Genomic DNA, 11,531 nt, shown 5'->3' on the forward strand with positions numbered 1-11,531 from the left:
AACAAGCAATCCTGAAATCAAAGCAGGTGCTCCACTAGGTTTCTGCGCTGAAACTCAGTTGCTCCATGGTGTACCTGTGTTGCAAAGCAAGTGGAACAAAGGCCACCTGCGCTGAGCGAGATGGGACAAGTGGAACACTGAGTCATTGCTCATCTTCCAAAAATGACACTTGGATCAGGTATTTCGCCTTGTGATGAGTCAGAGGCTCTGTTTCTCCAAGTGGAAGCAAGGTTCTCCAAGTGGACTCAAGGACTGAAGATCAACTAAAGATTAACTGAAGAGAGAGAGGACACAAGGCAGCTACACATTAGTTACAAGCTGACTCATCCTTTCTCAATTCATCTATATATTGAGCTCTCTCCTATGAGCTCAGGAGGCTGGAATTTTGTGCAAAGTAATGATATGTTGTTGGTTTCACTATAGAACTATTGGGTGATTGTTTGAGAGAGGTGAAGAAGAGCAATTCTTTCTGCTGGGAGGTGTTGCTGGGTTGGAGCCTTCAATGGTTGTAATACTCTCAGAACCTTTATTTCTTCATTAATAAAAGCTATTGAGGTTCTTCTATGTGCTCTTGTTTCAATGATATATTGTGATGATTGCATGTTTGGTTTACACTAATCCATGAACCAGTTATGATTGCATGCCTCTTGTAGTTTCCTTCTTTGTTATTTTGCAGGATCTCATTGTAGCTGGGAGAGCAAAAGAACAAGGAGCTAGGAGCAAGCGGCCAAAGAGGAGAGTTTGGATTCGACATTAAGCGCAAGACAATGGTTAGTGCATTTCTCCATTCTCTTTTGCTTTCATAAAGAAGTAAATCTTAAGTAGTTTGTTTTACAGTTGTTGCTAAGGAACTGTCACCCTTAGAGTGGGATAGAGTCATCCGAGTCGGATACTTTTCCCTACAACACTCTCCAAACCCTCACCATCTACTAATTCCACACAAACCCGTAGTTATTTTTTACCATACTCGCAGTCAGTCCGTTTCATAAACTAGGAGAGTAATTTTGAAGGTTAAGAAATTTTGCGAAACAGAATCCATGGGACTCATTGTCAGGACAGATCCAATAGGAGAAAAATATATGTAGGGATACCCACAACTCAAGAAAATGCTGCAGAAAGCTGGATGGCTCAACTTCATTGAAAAATTTGATGGTTTCCACAAAGAGATCACAAAATCTTTTGCTAGATCATTTGATGGTATAGAAGTGGAAATTGGAGACATTAAGTTTGTAGTAACAGAATCCTACCTAACAAAGGCTACTCAACTACCAAGACATGGTGAAAGATGGTTCAAAAATAAGGAATTCCACAGTGAATCATGGAAAGTAATCCTCAAGAACCCAGGTATGGATGTCTTTATGTTTAGAAAAGGAATTTCTATTTCAGCACTTAAAAGTAAATGGATAAGCATTCTTTTGATATTACAGAAACTTATTACCTGTGAGTGGAGATTTGGGTGCATGTATGTCTACCATATACATTTATTGATGAACTTTCTAGAAAATGGAGAAATCAATCTTCCTTTCTTCCTACTAAGCAATTTAATAAGGATGGCTTCAAATGTACAAAAGAAAATAGAATTCATAGACATAACCATCTACCATCATGGGTTGGTAAATGTATTGGTTGAGTTTCATTTGAAAAGAATAGGAGATACTTGGGAAAAGTTCCTAATAAGAAACTATTTCCAAGAGGCACCAGAGTCACCTAAAGAGGGTAATGTCAAAAAGAGTAGGAGAAAGAAGACTGGTATAGCCATTCAAAGGAAACCTGAGTCCTCAACGTAGAAAAATGATGAAGAGCTAATCTCTGAAAAATTGACAGAGATCATGAAGCAAATCAAGCAAGAAGGGAAGATGAAAAAGAAAGCTAGTGAAACTACTAGAAACAAACTTGAATCTTCATTACAACAAGATGATGAAAAATTAATCTCTGAAGAATTGACAGAGATTAGGAAACAAATCAAGAGAAAATAAAAGATAAGAAAGGAGAAAAAGGGTACAAAGGAGGAGAATGCAAGCCCTCTACAACTTATAAGGAGCTCTAGACTCCGAGATATGGTAAAGAAGATATCATCAAAGGGGACAAAGTTCTTAAATTTGGAAGAAGAAACCCTAGTACCATCTCCTGATAATGTTCCATCTGCACACAGTCCTCAAAATTCTCCTGAACAGTATTTCGAAGGTAGCCCCAGCAGAAGATCTCCAGGCATAGACCCAGTGCAACAACAAATATATGACTATATAGAATCACTGGAGAAGAAAAGTACCTCAATGAATCTAGAATCATCTGTCAATCCAGAACCCTATTTTAATCCACAAGAACCTCTAATTGAGTCTCTCAAACAGGAAATCTATGAATTAGAGATATTGAACAGACATATCAAGAGAGAAAATGAAACCTTGAGGGAACAAAGTAAATTGGATAAGGCTATCCATGATAATACAATTATGCATCTAGGGCTGTGATATAAGAAGAATAGAAAGTTGAAGAGGAAGAATAGAAGCTTGAACAGAATAATCATCAACCTTAAATATAGGCTTCTTATGAAGAAACCTAGAATGGCAGTCACTTCAAAGAAGAGCAAAAGAAGAAAATTAGATGTACTAGCAGAAGTGTCTAAGCAAATGCAATAGGAAAGAATAATTCATATTTTTTGAAAATTGCATGAGGACATGTAATGATTTTACAGTGGCGGTATGTTGAACCTCAGAATTACCCTCTCCTTGATAGCTTTTCTCACTTCTTTCCCTTGATTTTCCATAAGATTACAGATCCCTGTTATCACCCCAAGAAACTCTCCTAGGTTGTAGCTCAGAGATGCTCGGGAACATTACAAAGTCAAATTAATGTTGTAAATGGATGAATGGAATGAATTACGCTTGTTCAAGCCAGATAACCACTTCTACTTTGCTTGACTCTAGACATGCGTGAACACCCCCAGACTACAAGGCTTTAGACCACCAATTACTCACAGTTTAAGGGTTGGGTGAATATGGAGAATATTGGACACACCAGCAGATGCACAGGATCCTGTGATGGCTGGCTGCAACCAGTAAATAAGTCTACAAATCCAATCCCTAATGCACAAACAGGATGACAACTCTTTGGCACTAGTGGGAGAGAAACCTGAGTAACTCATTCATTGATACATACAAGATTTTAACACAGAGGTAGGATGTGTAGAAATTTTGAATAATATGACACATATTCACAGAGATTATCCTAATTATACACTTATAAGTGAAACATGCATAACACATAACCTCCTCTACGTTGATCATCAATTTACAGAAGAAGAAACATTCACAGGCGTACATAGAAGCATCAATCACACATATCAACACAGTATTTTCCCTAGGAAAGCATCTCGCTAAAAATCCCAACTATCTGTATATTATAGTGATTGAATCATGTAACATTACAAAGTACAATGCTTATCACAATAAATCCAGTACCAGCTCCACCTGTTACACACAATACAGCTCAGATCTGATCTCCAAATCTCCCCCGCTACTTGCCTGCCTCCACAGCTTAATACCTGCTCAAGAATTGATGAGAATGGTTTACCAAACTCGTATTTGACCTACAAATAATCACTCACACTGTGTTGGATGTGAGCACAGGCTACAATTCTCTGTATTGGCCAATTCATTGGCATACTCAATCCCTCTGATTGTGCAAATCATCATGCACAGCTATAGTCACAACTGATAGCAATCTGATCCTCTAACACCTATCCCTGCTGAACTGAACATGCACTGACATGCAACTAAGTTAACTGATGTATTCTATAGTTGCATTATGAGTTAATAACCTGTGAATTAATTAATAACTAATTCACCCAACTCATCTCTAGTATATTGATCAGTTAGACTAAATACAACTAGTTTAACAAAGTTAAACTGAACACAACTCCATCAACTGCACCTCGAGTCCACTAAACTCAACTCACTTGAGTTCTAACTGAAGTCTTGCATGCAAATAATAGTCATCCCATAGGTAACCATGTATTTCCTTCTGGGATCTGCATGTACCACATCCGTAGCTCATCCTGAAGTGCTCCAAGAGAATAAGATCAAGTTTATAGTCCAAATATTATTATGAGACAATAATATTTGACTTTTCTATTTTTGACAGCCAGTCTAAAAATAGACTTTGATCACTCATACTGTGATCAGTCATACTGTGGTAACCCATATTGTGGTCACCCATACTATGATCACTCATACTATGATCACCCATACCGTGATCATCCCTGCTGGGATAAAAAATAGAACTTGCACCATAATTTGCCTGCGGGCCCACTTAGTGAAGGCGACTCCTTTCCACTAAGCTTCATCATCTTGTTGCATTCTCAACAAGAATTTCTTGTTGCACACTTTTCAACACTCCCTCTCAACAAGAAAGGCTTCCTCTCAAACCCGATCCTGTAACTCTGGAATGTTCTCCATGCAACACATCTGGCTGGTCCACTTGCTCTGTCATCAAAGTCTCTGACTGCTATTGCCTCTGTCGACTGAAAACTCTGTATCTCTATGCTCTTTAGTATCTCACTACTCTAGCCTCTGTCACTTTGATCTCTGACTGCATCTGTGTTGCTGCTAGTTCTATCTCCCAGCATTGCATCCGCACTGCACCTCCCAACTGACCTCCCTTTTGGGCTAGAAACACCCTCTGATGCTGAAGCTCTACCTGCTGCTGACAAGTGCTCCCTCTCTGACATATATGCTACTACAACATCTCCATGCATCTCGCACCATTGCACACCTCTCTGTGCCACCTAGCACTGTGCAAAACACTTGTGCCTCTCGCATTGCTGCAGCCTGCTAGCTATGTGTTGTCCTGGGATTCCCTGCACTGTCTCTCTCTCTGCCGCTCCATCCGCATCTGTCTCTACCCAATCAATCAGTTCCTGCTATTGCACATTGGGGCTCCCATAGCAAGGTCTCATCCAAGAGGTTGGGTACCTCAAGGATCCTGCCCCTCCTCCTTGGGATGATCAATCCACATCACCCCACCTCCTACCTGGAGGTATGGCTGCATGTGATCCCTCAGCTCACCTGGCTCAAAGTTTCCCCCTACTGGAGGTCTCTGGATGAGTAGATGTCTCTACTTGATCTCCTCTCAGCTTCCCCTATTGTGGCTCCTCCACAACCTCTTGAAGTTGCTGCACCAATCGTGGCTCCTCCACAATTGTCTGAGACTTCTTCTGGCTCTGCATGTTGAGAGGTAATATACCTCCCTCTCAACCACCAAGTCTCCATCAATTGCCTCACTGCTCAAGGCTTCGCATGCATCTTGAACCTCAAGAGCATACAGGTTCTTGACCCATGAACCCTCCTCATGACAACGAAAGCATCTCACCTTCACCTTGTCAACCTTCTTCCCATCATTGGAAGAACTAGATTCGAAAAGAGAAACCTTCCCCTTCCCCTTCTTTGCCTTACTCGCTAAGGCACAGTTCTCCTCATCCTGCATGGATGAAGAACTGTCTCTGGTGCTCCATCTAATCTCCTCCTGCACAAGATCTGACCAAAGTCTCTCCCATCCTGGCAGTTTCTCCCTTCCATTCACCAAGTTTTGGTAGCTATGCCAACTCTTAGGAAGGTCAAGGAGTGCTAGACTCACCATCCTCATCCGACAGTCACCCCCACACTTCCCAGCTCATCCCGGCATTGGGTGAACTTCGTGAGATACTGGGGCATACTATCTCCATTCTCACACTTAATGTTTCTGAGTTTTATCTCTTGCTTTGGAATTAATTTGAATTCCACCAGCTCAAAAAACTCAACCACTTCCGATCTAGAATTTGTGAGAACAAAGTATTTCTTGTACAGAGATCGACTGTATGGGAATTCACCGAATATCTCACCTTCCAAAAGAAGGATGAATCCAGAGGCTACCTGGCCCGATTACAGACTCTGCCTGAAGAAATAAACTGTAAACACCTTCTGAATAATAGATCTGATGATCAATTCTCGCTTGATATCCTGTAAAAATCTCTTCTACAAATCAAGCAGCTCCGTTACCATGTAGAAATTTTGAATAATATGACACATATTCATAGAGATTATCCTGATTATACACTTATAAGCGGAACCTGCATAATACATAACCTCCTCTACGTTGATCATCAATTTATAGAAGCAGAAACATTCACAGGCGTACATAGAAGCATCAATCACACATATCAACACAGTATTTTCCTGGGGAAAGCATCTCGCTAAAAACCCCAACTATCTGTATATTATAGTGATTGCATCATGTAACATTACAAAGTACAATGCTTATCACAAGCAATCCAGTACCAGCTCCACCTGTTACACACAATACAGCTCAGATCTGATCTCCAAATCTCCCTCGCTGCTTGCCTGCCTCCACAGCTTAATACCTACTCAAGAATTGATGAGAATGGTTTACCAAACTCGTATTTGACCTGCAAATAATCACTCACATTGTGTTGGACGTGAGCACAGGCTAAAATTCTCTATATTGGCCAATTCATTGGCATACTCAATCCCTCTGATTGTGCAAATCATAATGCACAGCTATAGTCACAACTGATAGCAATATGATCCTCTAACACCTATCCCTGCTGAACTGAACATGCATTGACATGCAACTAAGTTAACTGATGTATTCTATAGTTGCATTATGAGTTAATAACCTGTGAATTAATTAATAACTAATTCACCCAACTCATCTCTAGTCTATTTATCAGTTAGACTAAATACAACTAGTTTAAGAAAGTTAAACTGAACACAACTCCATCAACTGCACCTCGAGTCCACTAAACTCAACTCACTTGAGTTCTAACTGAAGTCTTGCATGCAAATATTAGTCATCCCATAGGTAACCACGTATTTCCTTCTGGGATCTACATGTACCACATCCGTAGCTCATCCTGAAGTGCTCCAAGAGAAAAAGGTCAAGTTTATAGTCCAAATATTATTATGAGACAATAATATTTGACTTTTCTATTTTTGACAGCCAATCTAAAAATAGACTTTGATCACTCATACTGTGGTCACTCATACTGTGGTCACCCATACTGTGGTCACCCATACTGTGATCACCCATATTGTGATCACTCATAATGTGATCATCCCTGCTGGGATCAAAAATAGAACTTGCGCCATAATTTGCCTGCGGGCCCACTTAGTGAAGGCGAATCCTTTCCACTAAGCTCCATCATCTTGTTGCATTCTCAACAAGAATTTCTTGTTGCACACTTTTCAACAGGATGACATCTACTCTAATGCTAAGCATCAAGAGTTCAAGAATGCAGCATATCAAGCAAAACTTGGAACAGAAGAAGAATGGAAAGTGAGCAATTAACATCAAAAGATGCTTTTATTAGCTGAAAATGAAGATGAGACGCTGCAAGTATCAAAGCAGTTACAGTCTCTAGAGGTTGAACCTCACATTAAAACAACAACCATCAACCCTGATTACATCTTGTTTCTGGGTATATATAGAATTTGAATACAAAGGCACTTGGCCATTCTAAGTATGAGGAGGTCATAATTGACCACCAACCGCTTTACCTATCTGATGGAGTCTCTGGTGCAATTTTCCTGCTTCAGTGAACAAATCTGATCTTCTCAAGTGCTCTGTTGTCCTTCTTGGGCAGGTGGAGTGTCCTATAAGATAAAATGCCATGCTTGTTAAATGTAAATTTTTGCTCGAGCCTTGTCCTTTTTCTTCTTGGGTATATAGTCTGTTGAATGCAGTGGTTGAGGAGGAAATGCACCAGGTACAGGTAGATGGTCATCTTCGTCCTTCGGGTGCACGGAAAGATCAGGGCGAGGAGAGTGCATGGTGGATGTACGAGCAGGATGGAAGGAGAAAAGCAACCATCGGATCCAGCAGATAAATGGTGGAGATCGCTTGGCGGGAGGCATCAGGAACAAGATGATCATGAGCCGTCAGATCTCGGGTGGGCAGATCCAATGGCTATCGAACGGAGGGGATGCATGAGAGTTAACGGGCAGGGATGGAGGACAGGCGGTAAATGGTATTGCCCACGCCACTGTTGACAATCGAGCGATAAAGGTATGATAGCATGCAATCCCATTCAATGTGTGATGCGTGGCAGTGGGGAGTGGGCAAAACCACTTTTCATCGTGAGTTATCGAGCGATCAGATGGTGGGGGGTTGATCGCACGGGTTTTCGTCGGATGTGACGGGGAAAGAGCTTGTGAAGGCGCGCGGTCATGTGAACACAGTTATATGATGGTTTAAGCTCCGCGCTCGGGGGCCTGAGGGAGCATGGGTTTATACATGGTTTTAGAGGTAAAACGAAGGTAGCAGGGGTTATGAGAGTGTAAGCGGTGTGAAGGAGAAGGAGGAAGATGACCAATGCGAGTCCTCTTTGAGCGTAAACAACACGGCTATGCCTGTATTTGACCCTCAAAATGTCAAAGTATGTAGCAAAGCTAACACTGGCTCCTTCTAGGGATGAGATCCTCCCTATGAGGTCTCAAGAACTTGCAAATTAATGCTTTTGCTGTGAAAACCAATTGGCAAAATTTCCTAGTGTTCCATTGGGCATGGAGTCTAATTGAGCCTATACTAAAATTTGATCAAATATCATATTTACAACTTTAAGGCCAATAGACCTTAAATAACATAAGTTTTCAGAAACTGCCCATTTATTGGGCCATCAAAAACTATCTCCCCTCCCATACTTTGTAGTATGAAGGTATTCTTCCCTTGGATCTGAGAGATGATAAAAGGCCTTGTCCAAAAAGCATCAAATTTCCCATGGTTGCCTTTCTTTTCTTTTAGTGCATCCCACTTAAGAACCAAGTCTCCAATCTAAAAATTATCTGTTTTTGTCCTTCTGTCAAAAGCTTCCTTGATTTTCTTTTGATATGTTGTAGACTTCTCCACCAGCTGTTCTCTGATCTGATGTACCTCTGCTAAATCAGTGATCCTTTTTGCCATGTCTTCTTCCCCATTCTGCTCTTCTTGTAGGAATTTTGCCACAGGGAGGGTTAACTGAATTGGGAATACAGCCTCAGTGCCATATACCAGCTTGAAAGGAGAATTCCCTGTGGATCTCTTGGTGGTTACTCTGTCAGCCCACAGTGCATACTTGAGTTTAGAATCCCAGTTTTTCTTATTGTCTTCCAACAGCTTTTTAATTATCCTTATCAGGATTTTGTTGGAAGATTCTGCTAGACCATTGCCTTGAGGGTAATATGAGGTGGAATGAACCAGCTTAATGCCCATTGAGTTGCACATGTCCACCAATTATTTTTCCCTGAAGGCTGCTGCATTGTCTGTGATCAATTTATGTGGACAAACAAATCTGGCGAAGATATTCTCTGTCAAGAACCTCATGACCACATTATGATCAGCCTTTCTAGTAGGGATTGCTTCAATCCATTTAGTGAAGTAGTCTGTGGCTACCAATATCCATCTATGCTGGCCACTGGAATGTGGATTGATTTCTCCGATGAAATCCAAGCCCTACTACTGAAAAGGGCCACTAGCATGCATGGGTTTTAAGGGCAGGGACTTCAACTGTTGCTTTCCTTCAAATCTTTGGCACCTGTCACAGGATTTAACAAATAAGAAGACATCAGAAAACAAGGTGGGCCAAAAGTACCCAGCTCTGAGAATCTTATGGGCTGTAGTTTTCCAATAATGATGCCCTCCACATATGCTGGAATGGAATTGCTGCATGACTTCTATGGATTGTTCTTTTTCCAGACACCTCAAGAGAACTCCAGAGGGGTCCCTCCAGTAGAGTATATTTTCATGAATGTAATATCTAGCTGCCCTGAGCTTCATAGTTCTAGCTTGGCTTGAACTAAGCCCTAGAGGAACTTCTAGCTTCAACAAGAATTGAGCTATTTCATACTACCAATCACAAGAATCTAGATTTTTGCCAATGAATGATTTTTCCCTGGTTGAGTTGCTTCTTCTTCTGTCTGACCATTCTCTAAAATTGTGCTCATGAGATTTATGTCCAGTGTTCTGCAATTTTTTTCTGCCATCAGTTTGGCAAGGTCTTGACCTCTGACATGCTTGGTGGGCTTCAATTCCATGTTAAATTCAATAAGCTTTGCAATCCATTTAGCCCTTCTTCCATCAACATCAGGCTGTGTTAGAACATCTTTTATTGAAGCAGAGGGTACATATGCAATTATCTTGGAATGCAGAATGTAAATTCTGAAAGATTTCAAAGACTTGATAAGAGCATAAGCCTATTTTTCAATGATATCATACTTTAGCTCAGCATCCCTTAATGTTTTGCTGAAAAAAGCCACTAGATGCTCTGAACCTTCTTCATCTGCTTGTGATAAAACTGCTACCAGGGTGTCTTCAAAGGCAAGTGAAAATATATGGAACTCCTTGCTGTAATCTGGACTTCTTAAAGTGGGAGCTTCCATAATAGCTTTCTTAATGGACTCTAAGGATCTTCATGCTGCATCAGTCCATTTGATCTCTGACCCCTTTCTCAACATGGAGCTAATATGCTTTACAAGTTCTACAAAACTTGGGATAAACCTCCTTACAAAATTTATCTTGCCCAGAAAGGACTGGATATCCTTCTTTGATCTCGGGACAGATAAGCTGTATATCGCTCTTACTCTTTCTGGGTCAATTCAGATGCCTACAGAAGAAACAACATGTCCTAATAGCTTGCCCTATTCTAAAGCAAACTGTGACTTTTTAGGATTTACTGAAATTCCAAACCTTCTGCACTTCAGGAACACCTTTTTCAAATGTTGCAAATGGTATTGATGGCTACTGGAGTATACTGTTATATCATCAAGGTAAACAAGGACAAACTTATCCTTCTCCCCCACAAATGCTATATCCATAGCTCTCTGAAAGGTGGCTTCAGCATTCATCAGTCCAAAAGGCATCTTGGAATATATAAAAGTGCCCCAAGGAGTGGTGAACGTAGTATTTTCTTGGATGTACAGCAACCTGATTATACCCTGAAAATCCATCCAGGAAAGACATCACTTTGGCCCCTGAGACCTTTTGCAGCAAATGCTCCATCTTGGGTAGAGGATAATTATCTTTCTTAGAGCATTTGTTCAACTTTCTGAAATCAACACAGAGTCGGATTTCTCCACTTTTCTTCCTCACTACCACTAAGTTGGCTACCCATTTGGAATATCTGAGAGGAACTATGATTTTGGCAACCAGTAACTTCTTTATTTCTTTTTCAATCAGAGGAAGGAGCAAAGGATTTATTGGTCTCAGCTTCTGCTTAAAAGGGATGGTGTCTTTCTCTAAAGGGATTTTATGCTAAATGATATTTTTGTCATAAGTTTTAGGTCACTATATTCCCAGGCAAAGACATCAGCAAATTGCTTCATTAAATTGCAGTATTCAGCACTTTGGACAACAGACAAATGTGTGGACAGATTTATATATCTGGGTTGATCTGGACTCCCTATATTATGCTTACGGACCGCAGATTGGTCTTATTTTTGGGTAGCCTTATAAGGCACATCATTTTGTTCAAACAGATTTTCTAATGGAATCAGACCCCTAGGTAT

This window comes from Pinus tabuliformis, chromosome 9 (assembly GCF_031772625.1).
Source record: "Pinus tabuliformis cultivar Carrire ecotype Pingquan chromosome 9, CPIR1, whole genome shotgun sequence".
NCBI classification, from domain to species: Eukaryota; Viridiplantae; Streptophyta; class Pinopsida; order Pinales; family Pinaceae; genus Pinus; species Pinus tabuliformis.